The 19,153-nt window shown below is 76.3% G+C and overlaps 18 non-coding genes across 18 annotated transcripts; all 18 read left to right on the forward strand.

Annotated features, from left to right (window-relative positions):
• Positions 1–1,038: 1,038 nt before the first annotated feature.
• LOC125963305 (5S ribosomal RNA) lies at positions 1,039–1,158 on the forward strand. Its single transcript, XR_007475130.1, has one exon. It is a non-coding gene; the product is annotated as a 5S ribosomal RNA (ribosomal RNA).
• A 926-nt stretch (positions 1,159–2,084) lies between these two features.
• Positions 2,085–2,203, forward strand: LOC125963205 (5S ribosomal RNA). Its single transcript, XR_007475030.1, has one exon. It is a non-coding gene; the product is annotated as a 5S ribosomal RNA (ribosomal RNA).
• Positions 2,204–3,129: 926 nt separating this feature from the next.
• LOC125963307 (5S ribosomal RNA) lies at positions 3,130–3,248 on the forward strand. Its single transcript, XR_007475132.1, has one exon. It is a non-coding gene; the product is annotated as a 5S ribosomal RNA (ribosomal RNA).
• Positions 3,249–4,174: 926 nt separating this feature from the next.
• On the forward strand, positions 4,175–4,293 carry LOC125963318 (5S ribosomal RNA). The gene has a single exon (XR_007475143.1). It is a non-coding gene; the product is annotated as a 5S ribosomal RNA (ribosomal RNA).
• A 926-nt stretch (positions 4,294–5,219) lies between these two features.
• LOC125963329 (5S ribosomal RNA) lies at positions 5,220–5,338 on the forward strand. Its single transcript, XR_007475154.1, has one exon. It is a non-coding gene; the product is annotated as a 5S ribosomal RNA (ribosomal RNA).
• A 926-nt stretch (positions 5,339–6,264) lies between these two features.
• Positions 6,265–6,383, forward strand: LOC125963340 (5S ribosomal RNA). Its single transcript, XR_007475165.1, has one exon. It is a non-coding gene; the product is annotated as a 5S ribosomal RNA (ribosomal RNA).
• Positions 6,384–7,309: 926 nt separating this feature from the next.
• On the forward strand, positions 7,310–7,428 carry LOC125963211 (5S ribosomal RNA). Its single transcript, XR_007475036.1, has one exon. It is a non-coding gene; the product is annotated as a 5S ribosomal RNA (ribosomal RNA).
• Positions 7,429–8,354: 926 nt separating this feature from the next.
• Positions 8,355–8,473, forward strand: LOC125963222 (5S ribosomal RNA). Its single transcript, XR_007475047.1, has one exon. It is a non-coding gene; the product is annotated as a 5S ribosomal RNA (ribosomal RNA).
• Positions 8,474–9,399: 926 nt separating this feature from the next.
• On the forward strand, positions 9,400–9,518 carry LOC125963233 (5S ribosomal RNA). Its single transcript, XR_007475058.1, has one exon. It is a non-coding gene; the product is annotated as a 5S ribosomal RNA (ribosomal RNA).
• Positions 9,519–10,444: 926 nt separating this feature from the next.
• LOC125963244 (5S ribosomal RNA) lies at positions 10,445–10,563 on the forward strand. The gene has a single exon (XR_007475069.1). It is a non-coding gene; the product is annotated as a 5S ribosomal RNA (ribosomal RNA).
• A 926-nt stretch (positions 10,564–11,489) lies between these two features.
• LOC125963255 (5S ribosomal RNA) lies at positions 11,490–11,608 on the forward strand. Its single transcript, XR_007475080.1, has one exon. It is a non-coding gene; the product is annotated as a 5S ribosomal RNA (ribosomal RNA).
• Positions 11,609–12,534: 926 nt separating this feature from the next.
• Positions 12,535–12,653, forward strand: LOC125963266 (5S ribosomal RNA). Its single transcript, XR_007475091.1, has one exon. It is a non-coding gene; the product is annotated as a 5S ribosomal RNA (ribosomal RNA).
• A 911-nt stretch (positions 12,654–13,564) lies between these two features.
• On the forward strand, positions 13,565–13,683 carry LOC125963277 (5S ribosomal RNA). The gene has a single exon (XR_007475102.1). It is a non-coding gene; the product is annotated as a 5S ribosomal RNA (ribosomal RNA).
• A 926-nt stretch (positions 13,684–14,609) lies between these two features.
• LOC125963289 (5S ribosomal RNA) lies at positions 14,610–14,728 on the forward strand. Its single transcript, XR_007475114.1, has one exon. It is a non-coding gene; the product is annotated as a 5S ribosomal RNA (ribosomal RNA).
• A 903-nt stretch (positions 14,729–15,631) lies between these two features.
• Positions 15,632–15,750, forward strand: LOC125963300 (5S ribosomal RNA). The gene has a single exon (XR_007475125.1). It is a non-coding gene; the product is annotated as a 5S ribosomal RNA (ribosomal RNA).
• Positions 15,751–16,676: 926 nt separating this feature from the next.
• LOC125963306 (5S ribosomal RNA) lies at positions 16,677–16,795 on the forward strand. The gene has a single exon (XR_007475131.1). It is a non-coding gene; the product is annotated as a 5S ribosomal RNA (ribosomal RNA).
• Positions 16,796–17,721: 926 nt separating this feature from the next.
• On the forward strand, positions 17,722–17,840 carry LOC125963308 (5S ribosomal RNA). The gene has a single exon (XR_007475133.1). It is a non-coding gene; the product is annotated as a 5S ribosomal RNA (ribosomal RNA).
• Positions 17,841–18,774: 934 nt separating this feature from the next.
• On the forward strand, positions 18,775–18,893 carry LOC125963309 (5S ribosomal RNA). Its single transcript, XR_007475134.1, has one exon. It is a non-coding gene; the product is annotated as a 5S ribosomal RNA (ribosomal RNA).
• The last annotated feature ends 260 nt before the right edge of the window (positions 18,894–19,153 follow it).

Consider the following 19,153-nt stretch of genomic DNA (forward strand, 5'->3'; position numbering starts at 1 on the left):
CTGAGGAAAAGAATTTTTTTTTTTTTTGGCCAAGCCATGAAGCTTGCGGGGTCTGAGTTCCCCGACCAGGGATTGAACCCCAGCCACAGCAGTGAAAGCGCCAAGTCCCAACAACTGGACCACCAGGGAACAGAATTGGATGCCAGAGAAATTTTGTTCTCTGAGGAAGAGAAATTTTTAACGTTTTAACTTAATTTTAAAAACAATTAATTTTCCTTAATTTTTAATAATTTACATTCTAATGGGCATTTGGCTAGTGGCTACTGTAATTGACAATGCAGCTCTAGGGCCTAGGGGCTCCCGCTCCCGGGGTGGCTGGCCCGGACCCAGACTCCGCCGCGGGCCCACTTGCCGTCCTTTCGGCCCGCGAGCCCCTCGACCTGCACCTGGCCGCCCCCACCGGCGCCCAGCCCCGGCGCCGCCACCTGTGTGCCGGTGTGTCCCTCCACAGCTCCCTCCGACAAAAGCCCCCCACCCCCACCCCGCCCCTCTGGCGTGTCACCGCGGCCGGGTGCGGGAGCGGGATCGAGGGCAGGGGCCGCTTCCCCGGGCCTGCCGGCCACCAGGGGCGGGGTCCTGAGCTCGGCGGGGGGTGTGGGGGCAAGGGTGGCCTTGCCGGGGCTGAGGGGCCGTGGCGACTCAATGGTGGCTCCCAGTGGCTTCGGGCCAGCTGCCGTCGGGCAGGAGGGCCGGCCCGGGCTGCGGCCGGGCTGCGCCTAGCGCCGCGTGGGCCGGCAGGGCCGATGCCCAAGGGACCGCGGGCCCCGGGCCCTGAAGCCTCCGGGGCCACGTCCCTGTGAGCGACGTGCGGGATCTTGGGCGGGGCGCCAAGCGCCGAAGGGTTTGCTGGGTCACGGCCGCCCTGGGCTGGGAGGTGGTCGCCAAACCCTCCGCCGCCGCCCGATACCCGAGACCTCCGTTCCCCCTGCCTGGGCGGGCGAGGGGGCCCTGCCGGGGCGGGCCGGCCGCCAGGCTGGCGTTAAGGCGCCAGCGCCAGCGAAACTGGGCCTCAAGAGGCAGCCCGCGGCCCCCGCCCCCGTCTACGGCCATACCACCCTGAACGCGCCCGATCTCGTCTGATCTCGGAAGCTAAGCAGGGTCGGGCCTGGTTAGTTACTTGGATGGGAGACCGCCTGGGAATACCGGGTGCTGTAGGCTTTTTGCCTCCCGCTCCGCCCGCCTTCTCCTTTACTCGCCCGCGGCGGGGGCCGCCGGCTCCGCCCCCGCCGGGCCCCGCGGCAGGCCCCACCTCCTCAGGCCCCTCCCACCACGGCGCGCGCCGGCGGGGGCGCTCCCCGCCGGCCCGGCCGGCCAGAAGGCGGCCCTGGAAGGCAGCCGCACCCCAGACGCTCCCGGGGTGGCTGGCCCCGACCCAGACTCCGCCGCGGGCCCACTTGCCGTCCTTTCGGCCCGCGAGCCCCTCGACCTGCACCTGGCCGCCCCCACCGGCGCCCAGCCCCGGCGCCGCCACCTGTGTGCCGGTGTGTCCCTCCACAGCTCCCTCCGACAAAAGCCCCCCACCCCCACCCCGCCCCGCTGGCGTGTCACCGCGGCCGGGTGCGGGAGCGGGATCGAGGGCAGGGGCCGCTTCCCCGGGCCTGCCGGCCACCAGGGGCGGGGTCCTGAGCTCGGCGGGGGGTGTGGGGGCAAGGGTGGCCTTGCCGGGGCTGAGGGGCCGTGGCGACTCAATGGTGGCTCCCAGTGGCTTCGGGCCAGCTGCCGTCGGGCAGGAGGGCCGGCCCGGGCTGCGGCCGGGCTGCGCCTAGCGCCGCGTGGGCCGGCAGGGCCGATGCCCAAGGGACCGCGGGCCCCGGGCCCTGAAGCCTCCGGGGCCACGTCCCTGTGAGCGACGTGCGGGATCTTGGGCGGGGCGCCAAGCGCCGAAGGGTTTGCTGGGTCACGGCCGCCCTGGGCTGGGAGGTGGTCGCCAAACCCTCCGCCGCCGCCCGATACCCGAGACCTCCGTTCCCCCTGCCTGGGCGGGCGAGGGGGCCCTGCCGGGGCGGGCCGGCCGCCAGGCTGGCGTTAAGGCGCCAGCGCCAGCGAAACTGGGCCTCAAGAGGCAGCCCGCGGCCCCCGCCCCCGTCTACGGCCATACCACCCTGAACGCGCCCGATCTCGTCTGATCTCGGAAGCTAAGCAGGGTCGGGCCTGGTTAGTACTTGGATGGGAGACCGCCTGGGAATACCGGGTGCTGTAGGCTTTTTGCCTCCCGCTCCGCCCGCCTTCTCCTTTACTCGCCCGCGGCGGGGGCCGCCGGCTCCGCCCCCGCCGGGCCCCGCGGCAGGCCCCACCTCCTCAGGCCCCTCCCACCACGGCGCGCGCCGGCGGGGGCGCTCCCCGCCGGCCCGGCCGGCCAGAAGGCGGCCCTGGAAGGCAGCCGCACCCCAGACGCTCCCGGGGTGGCTGGCCCGGACCCAGACTCCGCCGCGGGCCCACTTGCCGTCCTTTCGGCCCGCGAGCCCCTCGACCTGCACCTGGCCGCCCCCACCGGCGCCCAGCCCCGGCGCCGCCACCTGTGTGCCGGTGTGTCCCTCCACAGCTCCCTCCGACAAAAGCCCCCCACCCCCACCCCGCCCCGCTGGCGTGTCACCGCGGCCGGGTGCGGGAGCGGGATCGAGGGCAGGGGCCGCTTCCCCGGGCCTGCCGGCCACCAGGGGCGGGGTCCTGAGCTCGGCGGGGGGTGTGGGGGCAAGGGTGGCCTTGCCGGGGCTGAGGGGCCGTGGCGACTCAATGGTGGCTCCCAGTGGCTTCGGGCCAGCTGCCGTCGGGCAGGAGGGCCGGCCCGGGCTGCGGCCGGGCTGCGCCTAGCGCCGCGTGGGCCGGCAGGGCCGATGCCCAAGGGACCGCGGGCCCCGGGCCCTGAAGCCTCCGGGGCCACGTCCCTGTGAGCGACGTGCGGGATCTTGGGCGGGGCGCCAAGCGCCGAAGGGTTTGCTGGGTCACGGCCGCCCTGGGCTGGGAGGTGGTCGCCAAACCCTCCGCCGCCGCCCGATACCCGAGACCTCCGTTCCCCCTGCCTGGGCGGGCGAGGGGGCCCTGCCGGGGCGGGCCGGCCGCCAGGCTGGCGTTAAGGCGCCAGCGCCAGCGAAACTGGGCCTCAAGAGGCAGCCCGCGGCCCCCGCCCCCGTCTACGGCCATACCACCCTGAACGCGCCCGATCTCGTCTGATCTCGGAAGCTAAGCAGGGTCGGGCCTGGTTAGTACTTGGATGGGAGACCGCCTGGGAATACCGGGTGCTGTAGGCTTTTTGCCTCCCGCTCCGCCCGCCTTCTCCTTTACTCGCCCGCGGCGGGGGCCGCCGGCTCCGCCCCCGCCGGGCCCCGCGGCAGGCCCCACCTCCTCAGGCCCCTCCCACCACGGCGCGCGCCGGCGGGGGCGCTCCCCGCCGGCCCGGCCGGCCAGAAGGCGGCCCTGGAAGGCAGCCGCACCCCAGACGCTCCCGGGGTGGCTGGCCCGGACCCAGACTCCGCCGCGGGCCCACTTGCCGTCCTTTCGGCCCGCGAGCCCCTCGACCTGCACCTGGCCGCCCCCACCGGCGCCCAGCCCCGGCGCCGCCACCTGTGTGCCGGTGTGTCCCTCCACAGCTCCCTCCGACAAAAGCCCCCCACCCCCACCCCGCCCCGCTGGCGTGTCACCGCGGCCGGGTGCGGGAGCGGGATCGAGGGCAGGGGCCGCTTCCCCGGGCCTGCCGGCCACCAGGGGCGGGGTCCTGAGCTCGGCGGGGGGTGTGGGGGCAAGGGTGGCCTTGCCGGGGCTGAGGGGCCGTGGCGACTCAATGGTGGCTCCCAGTGGCTTCGGGCCAGCTGCCGTCGGGCAGGAGGGCCGGCCCGGGCTGCGGCCGGGCTGCGCCTAGCGCCGCGTGGGCCGGCAGGGCCGATGCCCAAGGGACCGCGGGCCCCGGGCCCTGAAGCCTCCGGGGCCACGTCCCTGTGAGCGACGTGCGGGATCTTGGGCGGGGCGCCAAGCGCCGAAGGGTTTGCTGGGTCACGGCCGCCCTGGGCTGGGAGGTGGTCGCCAAACCCTCCGCCGCCGCCCGATACCCGAGACCTCCGTTCCCCCTGCCTGGGCGGGCGAAGGGGCCCTGCCGGGGCGGGCCGGCCGCCAGGCTGGCGTTAAGGCGCCAGCGCCAGCGAAACTGGGCCTCAAGAGGCAGCCCGCGGCCCCCGCCCCCGTCTACGGCCATACCACCCTGAACGCGCCCGATCTCGTCTGATCTCGGAAGCTAAGCAGGGTCGGGCCTGGTTAGTACTTGGATGGGAGACCGCCTGGGAATACCGGGTGCTGTAGGCTTTTTGCCTCCCGCTCCGCCCGCCTTCTCCTTTACTCGCCCGCGGCGGGGGCCGCCGGCTCCGCCCCCGCCGGGCCCCGCGGCAGGCCCCACCTCCTCAGGCCCCTCCCACCACGGCGCGCGCCGGCGGGGGCCCTCCCCGCCGGCCCGGCCGGCCAGAAGGCGGCCCTGGAAGGCAGCCGCACCCCAGACGCTCCCGGGGTGGCTGGCCCGGACCCAGACTCCGCCGCGGGCCCACTTGCCGTCCTTTCGGCCCGCGAGCCCCTCGACCTGCACCTGGCCGCCCCCACCGGCGCCCAGCCCCGGCGCCGCCACCTGTGTGCCGGTGTGTCCCTCCACAGCTCCCTCCGACAAAAGCCCCCCACCCCCACCCCGCCCCGCTGGCGTGTCACCGCGGCCGGGTGCGGGAGCGGGATCGAGGGCAGGGGCCGCTTCCCCGGGCCTGCCGGCCACCAGGGGCGGGGTCCTGAGCTCGGCGGGGGGTGTGGGGGCAAGGGTGGCCTTGCCGGGGCTGAGGGGCCGTGGCGACTCAATGGTGGCTCCCAGTGGCTTCGGGCCAGCTGCCGTCGGGCAGGAGGGCCGGCCCGGGCTGCGGCCGGGCTGCGCCTAGCGCCGCGTGGGCCGGCAGGGCCGATGCCCAAGGGACCGCGGGCCCCGGGCCCTGAAGCCTCCGGGGCCACGTCCCTGTGAGCGACGTGCGGGATCTTGGGCGGGGCGCCAAGCGCCGAAGGGTTTGCTGGGTCACGGCCGCCCTGGGCTGGGAGGTGGTCGCCAAACCCTCCGCCGCCGCCCGATACCCGAGACCTCCGTTCCCCCTGCCTGGGCGGGCGAGGGGGCCCTGCCGGGGCGGGCCGGCCGCCAGGCTGGCGTTAAGGCGCCAGCGCCAGCGAAACTGGGCCTCAAGAGGCAGCCCGCGGCCCCCGCCCCCGTCTACGGCCATACCACCCTGAACGCGCCCGATCTCGTCTGATCTCGGAAGCTAAGCAGGGTCGGGCCTGGTTAGTACTTGGATGGGAGACCGCCTGGGAATACCGGGTGCTGTAGGCTTTTTGCCTCCCGCTCCGCCCGCCTTCTCCTTTACTCGCCCGCGGCGGGGGCCGCCGGCTCCGCCCCCGCCGGGCCCCGCGGCAGGCCCCACCTCCTCAGGCCCCTCCCACCACGGCGCGCGCCGGCGGGGGCCCTCCCCGCCGGCCCGGCCGGCCAGAAGGCGGCCCTGGAAGGCAGCCGCACCCCAGACGCTCCCGGGGTGGCTGGCCCGGACCCAGACTCCGCCGCGGGCCCACTTGCCGTCCTTTCGGCCCGCGAGCCCCTCGACCTGCACCTGGCCGCCCCCACCGGCGCCCAGCCCCGGCGCCGCCACCTGTGTGCCGGTGTGTCCCTCCACAGCTCCCTCCGACAAAAGCCCCCCACCCCCACCCCGCCCCGCTGGCGTGTCACCGCGGCCGGGTGCGGGAGCGGGATCGAGGGCAGGGGCCGCTTCCCCGGGCCTGCCGGCCACCAGGGGCGGGGTCCTGAGCTCGGCGGGGGGTGTGGGGGCAAGGGTGGCCTTGCCGGGGCTGAGGGGCCGTGGCGACTCAATGGTGGCTCCCAGTGGCTTCGGGCCAGCTGCCGTCGGGCAGGAGGGCCGGCCCGGGCTGCGGCCGGGCTGCGCCTAGCGCCGCGTGGGCCGGCAGGGCCGATGCCCAAGGGACCGCGGGCCCCGGGCCCTGAAGCCTCCGGGGCCACGTCCCTGTGAGCGACGTGCGGGATCTTGGGCGGGGCGCCAAGCGCCGAAGGGTTTGCTGGGTCACGGCCGCCCTGGGCTGGGAGGTGGTCGCCAAACCCTCCGCCGCCGCCCGATACCCGAGACCTCCGTTCCCCCTGCCTGGGCGGGCGAGGGGGCCCTGCCGGGGCGGGCCGGCCGCCAGGCTGGCGTTAAGGCGCCAGCGCCAGCGAAACTGGGCCTCAAGAGGCAGCCCGCGGCCCCCGCCCCCGTCTACGGCCATACCACCCTGAACGCGCCCGATCTCGTCTGATCTCGGAAGCTAAGCAGGGTCGGGCCTGGTTAGTACTTGGATGGGAGACCGCCTGGGAATACCGGGTGCTGTAGGCTTTTTGCCTCCCGCTCCGCCCGCCTTCTCCTTTACTCGCCCGCGGCGGGGGCCGCCGGCTCCGCCCCCGCCGGGCCCCGCGGCAGGCCCCACCTCCTCAGGCCCCTCCCACCACGGCGCGCGCCGGCGGGGGCGCTCCCCGCCGGCCCGGCCGGCCAGAAGGCGGCCCTGGAAGGCAGCCGCACCCCAGACGCTCCCGGGGTGGCTGGCCCGGACCCAGACTCCGCCGCGGGCCCACTTGCCGTCCTTTCGGCCCGCGAGCCCCTCGACCTGCACCTGGCCGCCCCCACCGGCGCCCAGCCCCGGCGCCGCCACCTGTGTGCCGGTGTGTCCCTCCACAGCTCCCTCCGACAAAAGCCCCCCACCCCCACCCCGCCCCGCTGGCGTGTCACCGCGGCCGGGTGCGGGAGCGGGATCGAGGGCAGGGGCCGCTTCCCCGGGCCTGCCGGCCACCAGGGGCGGGGTCCTGAGCTCGGCGGGGGGTGTGGGGGCAAGGGTGGCCTTGCCGGGGCTGAGGGGCCGTGGCGACTCAATGGTGGCTCCCAGTGGCTTCGGGCCAGCTGCCGTCGGGCAGGAGGGCCGGCCCGGGCTGCGGCCGGGCTGCGCCTAGCGCCGCGTGGGCCGGCAGGGCCGATGCCCAAGGGACCGCGGGCCCCGGGCCCTGAAGCCTCCGGGGCCACGTCCCTGTGAGCGACGTGCGGGATCTTGGGCGGGGCGCCAAGCGCCGAAGGGTTTGCTGGGTCACGGCCGCCCTGGGCTGGGAGGTGGTCGCCAAACCCTCCGCCGCCGCCCGATACCCGAGACCTCCGTTCCCCCTGCCTGGGCGGGCGAGGGGGCCCTGCCGGGGCGGGCCGGCCGCCAGGCTGGCGTTAAGGCGCCAGCGCCAGCGAAACTGGGCCTCAAGAGGCAGCCCGCGGCCCCCGCCCCCGTCTACGGCCATACCACCCTGAACGCGCCCGATCTCGTCTGATCTCGGAAGCTAAGCAGGGTCGGGCCTGGTTAGTACTTGGATGGGAGACCGCCTGGGAATACCGGGTGCTGTAGGCTTTTTGCCTCCCGCTCCGCCCGCCTTCTCCTTTACTCGCCCGCGGCGGGGGCCGCCGGCTCCGCCCCCGCCGGGCCCCGCGGCAGGCCCCACCTCCTCAGGCCCCTCCCACCACGGCGCGCGCCGGCGGGGGCGCTCCCCGCCGGCCCGGCCGGCCAGAAGGCGGCCCTGGAAGGCAGCCGCACCCCAGACGCTCCCGGGGTGGCTGGCCCGGACCCAGACTCCGCCGCGGGCCCACTTGCCGTCCTTTCGGCCCGCGAGCCCCTCGACCTGCACCTGGCCGCCCCCACCGGCGCCCAGCCCCGGCGCCGCCACCTGTGTGCCGGTGTGTCCCTCCACAGCTCCCTCCGACAAAAGCCCCCCACCCCCACCCCGCCCCGCTGGCGTGTCACCGCGGCCGGGTGCGGGAGCGGGATCGAGGGCAGGGGCCGCTTCCCCGGGCCTGCCGGCCACCAGGGGCGGGGTCCTGAGCTCGGCGGGGGGTGTGGGGGCAAGGGTGGCCTTGCCGGGGCTGAGGGGCCGTGGCGACTCAATGGTGGCTCCCAGTGGCTTCGGGCCAGCTGCCGTCGGGCAGGAGGGCCGGCCCGGGCTGCGGCCGGGCTGCGCCTAGCGCCGCGTGGGCCGGCAGGGCCGATGCCCAAGGGACCGCGGGCCCCGGGCCCTGAAGCCTCCGGGGCCACGTCCCTGTGAGCGACGTGCGGGATCTTGGGCGGGGCGCCAAGCGCCGAAGGGTTTGCTGGGTCACGGCCGCCCTGGGCTGGGAGGTGGTCGCCAAACCCTCCGCCGCCGCCCGATACCCGAGACCTCCGTTCCCCCTGCCTGGGCGGGCGAGGGGGCCCTGCCGGGGCGGGCCGGCCGCCAGGCTGGCGTTAAGGCGCCAGCGCCAGCGAAACTGGGCCTCAAGAGGCAGCCCGCGGCCCCCGCCCCCGTCTACGGCCATACCACCCTGAACGCGCCCGATCTCGTCTGATCTCGGAAGCTAAGCAGGGTCGGGCCTGGTTAGTACTTGGATGGGAGACCGCCTGGGAATACCGGGTGCTGTAGGCTTTTTGCCTCCCGCTCCGCCCGCCTTCTCCTTTACTCGCCCGCGGCGGGGGCCGCCGGCTCCGCCCCCGCCGGGCCCCGCGGCAGGCCCCACCTCCTCAGGCCCCTCCCACCACGGCGCGCGCCGGCGGGGGCGCTCCCCGCCGGCCCGGCCGGCCAGAAGGCGGCCCTGGAAGGCAGCCGCACCCCAGACGCTCCCGGGGTGGCTGGCCCGGACCCAGACTCCGCCGCGGGCCCACTTGCCGTCCTTTCGGCCCGCGAGCCCCTCGACCTGCACCTGGCCGCCCCCACCGGCGCCCAGCCCCGGCGCCGCCACCTGTGTGCCGGTGTGTCCCTCCACAGCTCCCTCCGACAAAAGCCCCCCACCCCCACCCCGCCCCGCTGGCGTGTCACCGCGGCCGGGTGCGGGAGCGGGATCGAGGGCAGGGGCCGCTTCCCCGGGCCTGCCGGCCACCAGGGGCGGGGTCCTGAGCTCGGCGGGGGGTGTGGGGGCAAGGGTGGCCTTGCCGGGGCTGAGGGGCCGTGGCGACTCAATGGTGGCTCCCAGTGGCTTCGGGCCAGCTGCCGTCGGGCAGGAGGGCCGGCCCGGGCTGCGGCCGGGCTGCGCCTAGCGCCGCGTGGGCCGGCAGGGCCGATGCCCAAGGGACCGCGGGCCCCGGGCCCTGAAGCCTCCGGGGCCACGTCCCTGTGAGCGACGTGCGGGATCTTGGGCGGGGCGCCAAGCGCCGAAGGGTTTGCTGGGTCACGGCCGCCCTGGGCTGGGAGGTGGTCGCCAAACCCTCCGCCGCCGCCCGATACCCGAGACCTCCGTTCCCCCTGCCTGGGCGGGCGAGGGGGCCCTGCCGGGGCGGGCCGGCCGCCAGGCTGGCGTTAAGGCGCCAGCGCCAGCGAAACTGGGCCTCAAGAGGCAGCCCGCGGCCCCCGCCCCCGTCTACGGCCATACCACCCTGAACGCGCCCGATCTCGTCTGATCTCGGAAGCTAAGCAGGGTCGGGCCTGGTTAGTACTTGGATGGGAGACCGCCTGGGAATACCGGGTGCTGTAGGCTTTTTGCCTCCCGCTCCGCCCGCCTTCTCCTTTACTCGCCCGCGGCGGGGGCCGCCGGCTCCGCCCCCGCCGGGCCCCGCGGCAGGCCCCACCTCCTCAGGCCCCTCCCACCACGGCGCGCGCCGGCGGGGGCCCTCCCCGCCGGCCCGGCCGGCCAGAAGGCGGCCCTGGAAGGCAGCCGCACCCCAGACGCTCCCGGGGTGGCTGGCCCGGACCCAGACTCCGCCGCGGGCCCACTTGCCGTCCTTTCGGCCCGCGAGCCCCTCGACCTGCACCTGGCCGCCCCCACCGGCGCCCAGCCCCGGCGCCGCCACCTGTGTGCCGGTGTGTCCCTCCACAGCTCCCTCCGACAAAAGCCCCCCACCCCCACCCCGCCCCGCTGGCGTGTCACCGCGGCCGGGTGCGGGAGCGGGATCGAGGGCAGGGGCCGCTTCCCCGGGCCTGCCGGCCACCAGGGGCGGGGTCCTGAGCTCGGCGGGGGGTGTGGGGGCAAGGGTGGCCTTGCCGGGGCTGAGGGGCCGTGGCGACTCAATGGTGGCTCCCAGTGGCTTCGGGCCAGCTGCCGTCGGGCAGGAGGGCCGGCCCGGGCTGCGGCCGGGCTGCGCCTAGCGCCGCGTGGGCCGGCAGGGCCGATGCCCAAGGGACCGCGGGCCCCGGGCCCTGAAGCCTCCGGGGCCACGTCCCTGTGAGCGACGTGCGGGATCTTGGGCGGGGCGCCAAGCGCCGAAGGGTTTGCTGGGTCACGGCCGCCCTGGGCTGGGAGGTGGTCGCCAAACCCTCCGCCGCCGCCCGATACCCGAGACCTCCGTTCCCCCTGCCTGGGCGGGCGAGGGGGCCCTGCCGGGGCGGGCCGGCCGCCAGGCTGGCGTTAAGGCGCCAGCGCCAGCGAAACTGGGCCTCAAGAGGCAGCCCGCGGCCCCCGCCCCCGTCTACGGCCATACCACCCTGAACGCGCCCGATCTCGTCTGATCTCGGAAGCTAAGCAGGGTCGGGCCTGGTTAGTACTTGGATGGGAGACCGCCTGGGAATACCGGGTGCTGTAGGCTTTTTGCCTCCCGCTCCGCCCGCCTTCTCCTTTACTCGCCCGCGGCGGGGGCCGCCGGCTCCGCCCCCGCCGGGCCCCGCGGCAGGCCCCACCTCCTCAGGCCCCTCCCACCACGGCGCGCGCCGGCGGGGGCCCTCCCCGCCGGCCCGGCCGGCCAGAAGGCGGCCCTGGAAGGCAGCCGCACCCCAGACGCTCCCGGGGTGGCTGGCCCGGACCCAGACTCCGCCGCGGGCCCACTTGCCGTCCTTTCGGCCCGCGAGCCCCTCGACCTGCACCTGGCCGCCCCCACCGGCGCCCAGCCCCGGCGCCGCCACCTGTGTGCCGGTGTGTCCCTCCACAGCTCCCTCCGACAAAAGCCCCCCACCCCCACCCCGCCCCGCTGGCGTGTCACCGCGGCCGGGTGCGGGAGCGGGATCGAGGGCAGGGGCCGCTTCCCCGGGCCTGCCGGCCACCAGGGGCGGGGTCCTGAGCTCGGCGGGGGGTGTGGGGGCAAGGGTGGCCTTGCCGGGGCTGAGGGGCCGTGGCGACTCAATGGTGGCTCCCAGTGGCTTCGGGCCAGCTGCCGTCGGGCAGGAGGGCCGGCCCGGGCTGCGGCCGGGCTGCGCCTAGCGCCGCGTGGGCCGGCAGGGCCGATGCCCAAGGGACCGCGGGCCCCGGGCCCTGAAGCCTCCGGGGCCACGTCCCTGTGAGCGACGTGCGGGATCTTGGGCGGGGCGCCAAGCGCCGAAGGGTTTGCTGGGTCACGGCCGCCCTGGGCTGGGAGGTGGTCGCCAAACCCTCCGCCGCCGCCCGATACCCGAGACCTCCGTTCCCCCTGCCTGGGCGGGCGAGGGGGCCCTGCCGGGGCGGGCCGGCCGCCAGGCTGGCGTTAAGGCGCCAGCGCCAGCGAAACTGGGCCTCAAGAGGCAGCCCGCGGCCCCCGCCCCCGTCTACGGCCATACCACCCTGAACGCGCCCGATCTCGTCTGATCTCGGAAGCTAAGCAGGGTCGGGCCTGGTTAGTACTTGGATGGGAGACCGCCTGGGAATACCGGGTGCTGTAGGCTTTTTGCCTCCCGCTCCGCCCGCCTTCTCCTTTACTCGCCCGCGGCGGGGGCCGCCGGCTCCGCCCCCGCCGGGCCCCGCGGCAGGCCCCACCTCCTCAGGCCCCTCCCACCACGGCGCGCGCCGGCGGGGGCCCTCCCCGCCGGCCCGGCCGGCCAGAAGGCGGCCCTGGAAGGCAGCCGCACCCCAGACGCTCCCGGGGTGGCTGGCCCGGACCCAGACTCCGCCGCGGGCCCACTTGCCGTCCTTTCGGCCCGCGAGCCCCTCGACCTGCACCTGGCCGCCCCCACCGGCGCCCAGCCCCGGCGCCGCCACCTGTGTGCCGGTGTGTCCCTCCACAGCTCCCTCCGACAAAAGCCCCCCACCCCCACCCCGCCCCGCTGGCGTGTCACCGCGGCCGGGTGCGGGAGCGGGATCGAGGGCAGGGGCCGCTTCCCCGGGCCTGCCGGCCACCAGGGGCGGGGTCCTGAGCTCGGCGGGGGGTGTGGGGGCAAGGGTGGCCTTGCCGGGGCTGAGGGGCCGTGGCGACTCAATGGTGGCTCCCAGTGGCTTCGGGCCAGCTGCCGTCGGGCAGGAGGGCCGGCCCGGGCTGCGGCCGGGCTGCGCCTAGCGCCGCGTGGGCCGGCAGGGCCGATGCCCAAGGGACCGCGGGCCCCGGGCCCTGAAGCCTCCGGGGCCACGTCCCTGTGAGCGACGTGCGGGATCTTGGGCGGGGCGCCAAGCGCCGAAGGGTTTGCTGGGTCACGGCCGCCCTGGGCTGGGAGGTGGTCGCCAAACCCTCCGCCGCCGCCCGATACCCGAGACCTCCGTTCCCCCTGCCTGGGCGGGCGAGGGGGCCCTGCCGGGGCGGGCCGGCCGCCAGGCTGGCGTTAAGGCGCCAGCGCCAGCGAAACTGGGCCTCAAGAGGCAGCCCGCGGCCCCCGCCCCCGTCTACGGCCATACCACCCTGAACGCGCCCGATCTCGTCTGATCTCGGAAGCTAAGCAGGGTCGGGCCTGGTTAGTACTTGGATGGGAGACCGCCTGGGAATACCGGGTGCTGTAGGCTTTTTGCCTCCCGCTCCGCCCGCCTTCTCCTTTACTCGCCCGCGGCGGGGGCCGCCGGCTCCGCCCCCGCCGGACCCCGCGGCAGGCCCCACCTCCTCAGGCCCCTCCCACCACGGCGCGCGCCGGCGGGGGCGCTCCCCGCCGGCCCGGCCGGCCAGGCGGCCAGAAGGCGGCCCTGGAAGGCGGCCGCACCCCAGACGCTCCCGGGGTGGCTGGCCCGGACCCAGACTCCGCCGCGGGCCCACTTGCCGTCCTTTCGGCCCGCGAGCCCCTCGACCTGCACCTGGCCGCCCCCACCGGCGCCCAGCCCCGGCGCCGCCACCTGTGTGCCGGTGTGTCCCTCCACAGCTCCCTCCGACAAAAGCCCCCCACCCCCACCCCGCCCCTCTGGCGTGTCACCGCGGCCGGGTGCGGGAGCGGGATCGAGGGCAGGGGCCGCTTCCCCGGGCCTGCCGGCCACCAGGGGCGGGGTCCTGAGCTCGGCGGGGGGTGTGGGGGCAAGGGTGGCCTTGCCGGGGCTGAGGGGCCGTGGCGACTCAATGGTGGCTCCCAGTGGCTTCGGGCCAGCTGCTGTCGGGCAGGAGGGCCGGCCCGGGCTGCGGCCGGGCTGCGCCTCGCGCCGCGTGGGCCGGCAGGGCCGATGCCCAAGGGACCGCGGGCCCCGGGCCCTGAAGCCTCCGGGGCCACGTCCCTGTGAGCGACGTGCGGGATCTTGGGCGGGGCGCCAAGCGCCGAAGGGTTTGCTGGGTCACGGCCGCCCTGGGCTGGGAGGTGGTCGCCAAACCCTCCGCCGCCGCCCGATACCCGAGACCTCCGTTCCCCCTGCCTGGGCGGGCCGGCCGCCAGGCTGGCGTTAAGGCGCCAGCGCCAGCGAAACTGGGCCTCAAGAGGCAGCCCGCGGCCCCCGCCCCCGTCTACGGCCATACCACCCTGAACGCGCCCGATCTCGTCTGATCTCGGAAGCTAAGCAGGGTCGGGCCTGGTTAGTACTTGGATGGGAGACCGCCTGGGAATACCGGGTGCTGTAGGCTTTTTGCCTCCCGCTCCGCCCGCCTTCTCCTTTACTCGCCCGCGGCGGGGGCCGCCGGCTCCGCCCCCGCCGGGCCCCGCGGCAGGCCCCACCTCCTCAGGCCCCTCCCACCACGGCGCGCGCCGGCGGGGGCGCTCCCCGCCGGCCCGGCCGGCCAGAAGGCGGCCCTGGAAGGCAGCCGCACCCCAGACGCTCCCGGGGTGGCTGGCCCGGACCCAGACTCCGCCGCGGGCCCACTTGCCGTCCTTTCGGCCCGCGAGCCCCTCGACCTGCACCTGGCCGCCCCCACCGGCGCCCAGCCCCGGCGCCGCCACCTGTGTGCCGGTGTGTCCCTCCACAGCTCCCTCCGACAAAAGCCCCCCACCCCCACCCCGCCCCTCTGGCGTGTCACCGCGGCCGGGTGCGGGAGCGGGATCGAGGGCAGGGGCCGCTTCCCCGGGCCTGCCGGCCACCAGGGGCGGGGTCCTGAGCTCGGCGGGGGGTGTGGGGGCAAGGGTGGCCTTGCCGGGGCTGAGGGGCCGTGGCGACTCAATGGTGGCTCCCAGTGGCTTCGGGCCAGCTGCCGTCGGGCAGGAGGGCCGGCCCGGGCTGCGGCCGGGCTGCGCCTAGCGCCGCGTGGGCCGGCAGGGCCGATGCCCAAGGGACCGCGGGCCCCGGGCCCTGAAGCCTCCGGGGCCACGTCCCTGTGAGCGACGTGCGGGATCTTGGGCGGGGCGCCAAGCGCCGAAGGGTTTGCTGGGTCACGGCCGCCCTGGGCTGGGAGGTGGTCGCCAAACCCTCTGCCGCCGCCCGATACCCGAGACCTCCGTTCCCCCTGCCTGGGCGGGCGAGGGGGCCCTGCCGGGGCGGGCCGGCCGCCAGGCTGGCGTTAAGGCGCCAGCGCCAGCGAAACTGGGCCTCAAGAGGCAGCCCGCGGCCCCCGCCCCCGTCTACGGCCATACCACCCTGAACGCGCCCGATCTCGTCTGATCTCGGAAGCTAAGCAGGGTCGGGCCTGGTTAGTACTTGGATGGGAGACCGCCTGGGAATACCGGGTGCTGTAGGCTTTTTGCCTCCCGCTCCGCCCGCCTTCTCCTTTACTCGCCCGCGGCGGGGGCCGCCGGCTCCGCCCCCGCCGGGCCCCGCGGCAGGCCCCACCTCCTCAGGCCCCTCCCACCACGGCGCGCGCCGGCGGGGGCGCTCCCCGCCGGCCCGGCCGGCCAGAAGGCGGCCCTGGAAGGCAGCCGCACCCCAGACGCTCCCGGGGTGGCTGGCCCGGACCCAGACTCCGCCGCGGGCCCACTTGCCGTCCTTTCGGCCCGCGAGCCCCTCGACCTGCACCTGGCCGCCCCCACCGGCGCCCAGCCCCGGCGCCGCCACCTGTGTGCCGGTGTGTCCCTCCACAGCTCCCTCCGACAAAAGCCCCCCACCCCCACCCCGCCCCTCTGGCGTGTCACCGCGGCCGGGTGCGGGAGCGGGATCGAGGGCAGGGGCCGCTTCCCCGGGCCTGCCGGCCACCAGGGGCGGGGTCCTGAGCTCGGCGGGGGGTGTGGGGGCAAGGGTGGCCTTGCCGGGGCTGAGGGGCCGTGGCGACTCAATGGTGGCTCCCAGTGGCTTCGGGCCAGCTGCTGTCGGGCAGGAGGGCCGGCCCGGGCTGCGGCCGGGCTGCGCCTCGCGCCGCGTGGGCCGGCAGGGCCGATGCCCAAGGGACCGCGGGCCCCGGGCCCTGAAGCCTCCGGGGCCACGTCCCTGTGAGCGACGTGCGGGATCTTGGGCGGGGCGCCAAGCGCCGAAGGGTTTGCTGGGTCACGGCCGCCCTGGGCTGGGAGGTGGTCGCCAAACCCTCCGCCGCCGCCCGATACCCGAGACCTCCGTTCCCCCTGCCTGGGCGGGCCGGCCGCCAGGCTGGCGTTAAGGCGCCAGCGCCAGCGAAACTGGGCCTCAAGAGGCAGCCCGCGGCCCCCGCCCCCGTCTACGGCCATACCACCCTGAACGCGCCCGATCTCGTCTGATCTCGGAAGCTAAGCAGGGTCGGGCCTGGTTAGTACTTGGATGGGAGACCGCCTGGGAATACCGGGTGCTGTAGGCTTTTTGCCTCCCGCTCCGCCCGCCTTCTCCTTTACTCGCCCGCGGCGGGGGCCGCCGGCTCCGCCCCCGCCGGGCCCCGCGGCAGGCCCCACCTCCTCAGGCCCCTCCCACCACGGCGCGCGCCGGCGGGGGCGCTCCCCGCCGGCCCGGCCGGCCAGAAGGCGGCCCTGGAAGGCAGCCGCACCCCAGACGCTCCCGGGGTGGCTGGCCCGGACCCAGACTCCGCCGCGGGCCCACTTGCCGTCCTTTCGGCCCGCGAGCCCCTCGACCTGCACCTGGCCGCCCCCACCGGCGCCCAGCCCCGGCGCCGCCACCTGTGTGCCGGTGTGTCCCTCCACAGCTCCCTCCGACAAAAGCCCCCCACCCCCACCCCGCCCCGCTGGCGTGTCACCGCGGCCGGGTGCGGGAGCGGGATCGAGGGCAGGGGCCGCTTCCCCGGGCCTGCCGGCCACCAGGGGCGGGGTCCTGAGCTCGGCGGGGGGTGTGGGGGCAAGGGTGGCCTTGCCGGGGCTGAGGGGCCGTGGCGACTCAATGGTGGCTCCCAGTGGCTTCGGGCCAGCTGCCGTCGGGCAGGAGGGCCGGCCCGGGCTGCGGCCGGGCTGCGCCTAGCGCCGCGTGGGCCGGCAGGGCCGATGCCCAAGGGACCGCGGGCCCCGGGCCCTGAAGCCTCCGGGGCCACGTCCCTGTGAGCGACGTGCGGGATCTTGGGCGGGGCGCCAAGCGCCGAAGGGTTTGCTGGGTCACGGCCGCCCTGGGCTGGGAGGTGGTCGCCAAACCCTCCGCCGCCGCCCGATACCCGAGACCTCCGTTCCCCCTGCCTGGGCGGGCGAGGGGGCCCTGCCGGGGCGGGCCGGCCGCCAGGCTGGCGTTAAGGCGCCAGCGCCAGCGAAACTGGGCCTCAAGAGGCAGCCCGCGGCCCCCGCCCCCGTCTACGGCCATACCACCCTGAACGCGCCCGATCTCGTCTGATCTCGGAAGCTAAGCAGGGTCGGGCCTGGTTAGTACTTGGATGGGAGACCGCCTGGGAATACCGGGTGCTGTAGGCTTTTTGCCTCCCGCTCCGCCCGCCTTCTCCTTTACTCGCCCGCGGCGGGGGCCGCCGGCTCCGCCCCCGCCGGGCCCCGCGGCAGGCCCCACCTCCTCAGGCCCCTCCCACCACGGCGCGCGCCGGCGGGGGCGCTCCCCGCCGGCCCGGCCGGCCAGAAGGCGGCCCTGGAAGGCAGCCGCACCCCAGACGCTCCCGGGGTGGCTGGCCCGGACCCAGACTCCGCCGCGGGCCCACTTGCCGTCCTTTCGGCCCGCGAGCCCCTCGACCTGCACCTGGCCGCCCCCACCGGCGCCCAGCCCCGGCGCCGCCACCTGTGTGCCGGTGTGTCCCTCCACAGCTCCCTCCGACAAAAGCCCCCCACCCCCACCCCGCCCCGCTGGCGTGTCACCGCGGCCGGGTGCGGGAGCGGGATCGAGGGCAGGGGCCGCTTCCCCGGGCCTGCCGGCCACCAGGGGCGGGGTCCTGAGCTCGGCGGGGGGTGTGGGGGCAAGGGTGGCCTTGCCGGGGCTGAGGGGCCGTGGCGACTCAATGGTGGCTCCCAGTGGCTTCGGGCCAGCTGCCGTCGGGCAGGAGGGCCGGCCCGGGCTGCGGCCGGGCTGCGCCTAGCGCCGCGTGGGCCGGCAGGGCCGATGCCCAAGGGACCGCGGGCCCCGGGCCCTGAAGCCTCCGGGGCCACGTCCCTGTGAGCGACGTGCGGGATCTTGGGCGGGGCGCCAAGCGCCGAAGGGTTTGCTGGGTCACGGCCGCCCTGGGCTGGGAGGTGGTCGCCAAACCCTCCGCCGCCGCCCGATACCCGAGACCTCCGTTCCCCCTGCCTGGGCGGGCGAGGGGGCCCTGCCGGGGCGGGCCGGCCGCCAGGCTGGCGTTAAGGCGCCAGCGCCAGCGAAACTGGGCCTCAAGAGGCAGCCCGCGGCCCCCGCCCCCGTCTACGGCCATACCACCCTGAACGCGCCCGATCTCGTCTGATCTCGGAAGCTAAGCAGGGTCGGGCCTGGTTAGTACTTGGATGGGAGACCGCCTGGGAATACCGGGTGCTGTAGGCTTTTTGCCTCCCGCTCCGCCCGCCTTCTCCTTTACTCGCCCGCGGCGGGGGCCGCCGGCTCCGCCCCCGCCGGACCCCGCGGCAGGCCCCACCTCCTCAGGCCCCTCCCACCACGGCGCGCGCCGGCGGGGGCGCTCCCCGCCGGCCCGGCCGGCCAGGCGGCCAGAAGGCGGCCCTGGAAGGCGGCCGCACCCCAGACGCTCCCGGGGTGGCTGGCCCGGACCCAGACTCCGCCGCGGGCCCACTTGCCGTCCTTTCGGCCCGCGAGCCCCTCGACCTGCACCTGGCCGCCCCCACCGGCGCCCAGCCCCGGCGCCGCCACCTGTGTGCCGGTGTGTCCCTCCACAGCTCCCTCCGACAAAAGCCCCCCACCCCCACCCCGCCCCTCTGGCGTGTCACCGCGGCCGGGTGCGGGAGCGGGATCGAGGGCAGGGGCCGCTTCCCCGGGCCTGCCGGCCACCAGGGGCGGGGTCCTGAGCTCGGCGGGGGGTGTGGGGGCAAGGGTGGCCTTGCCGGGGCTGAGGGGCCGTGGCGACTCAATGGTGGCTCCCAGTGGCTTCGGGCCAGCTGCTGTCGGGCAGGAGGGCCGGCCCGGGCTGCGGCCGGGCTGCGCCTCGCGCCGCGTGGGCCGGCAGGGCCGATGCCCAAGGGACCGCGGGCCCCGGGCCCTGAAGCCTCCGGGGCCACGTCCCTGTGAGCGACGTGCGGGATCTTGGGCGGGGCGCCAAGCGCCGAAGGGTTTGCTGGGTCACGGCCGCCCTGGGCTGGGAGGTGGTCGCCAAACCCTCCGCCGCCGCCCGATACCCGAGACCTCCGTTCCCCCTGCCTGGGCGGGCGAGGGGGCCCTGCCGGGGCGGGCCGGCCGCCAGGCTGGCGTTAAGGCGCCAGCGCCAGCGAAACTGGGCCTCAAGAGGCAGCCCGCGGCCCCCGCCCCCGTCTACGGCCATACCACCCTGAACGCGCCCGATCTCGTCTGATCTCGGAAGCTAAGCAGGGTCGGGCCTGGTTAGTACTTGGATGGGAGACCGCCTGGGAATACCGGGTGCTGTAGGCTTTTTGCCTCCCGCTCCGCCCGCCTTCTCCTTTACTCGCCCGCGGCGGGGGCCGCCGGCTCCGCCCCCGCCGGGCCCCGCGGCAGGCCCCACCTCCTCAGGCCCCTCCCACCACGGCGCGCGCCGGCGGGGGCGCTCCCCGCCGGCCCGGCCGGCCAGAAGGCGGCCCTGGAAGGAAGCCGCACCCCAGACGCTCCCGGGGTGGCTGGCCCGGACCCAGACTCCGCCGCGGGCCCACTTGCCGTCCTTTCGGCCCGCGAGC

The sequence above is a fragment of the Orcinus orca genome, unplaced genomic scaffold (assembly GCF_937001465.1).
Source record: "Orcinus orca unplaced genomic scaffold, mOrcOrc1.1 scaffold_302, whole genome shotgun sequence".
NCBI classification, from domain to species: domain Eukaryota; kingdom Metazoa; phylum Chordata; class Mammalia; order Artiodactyla; family Delphinidae; genus Orcinus; species Orcinus orca.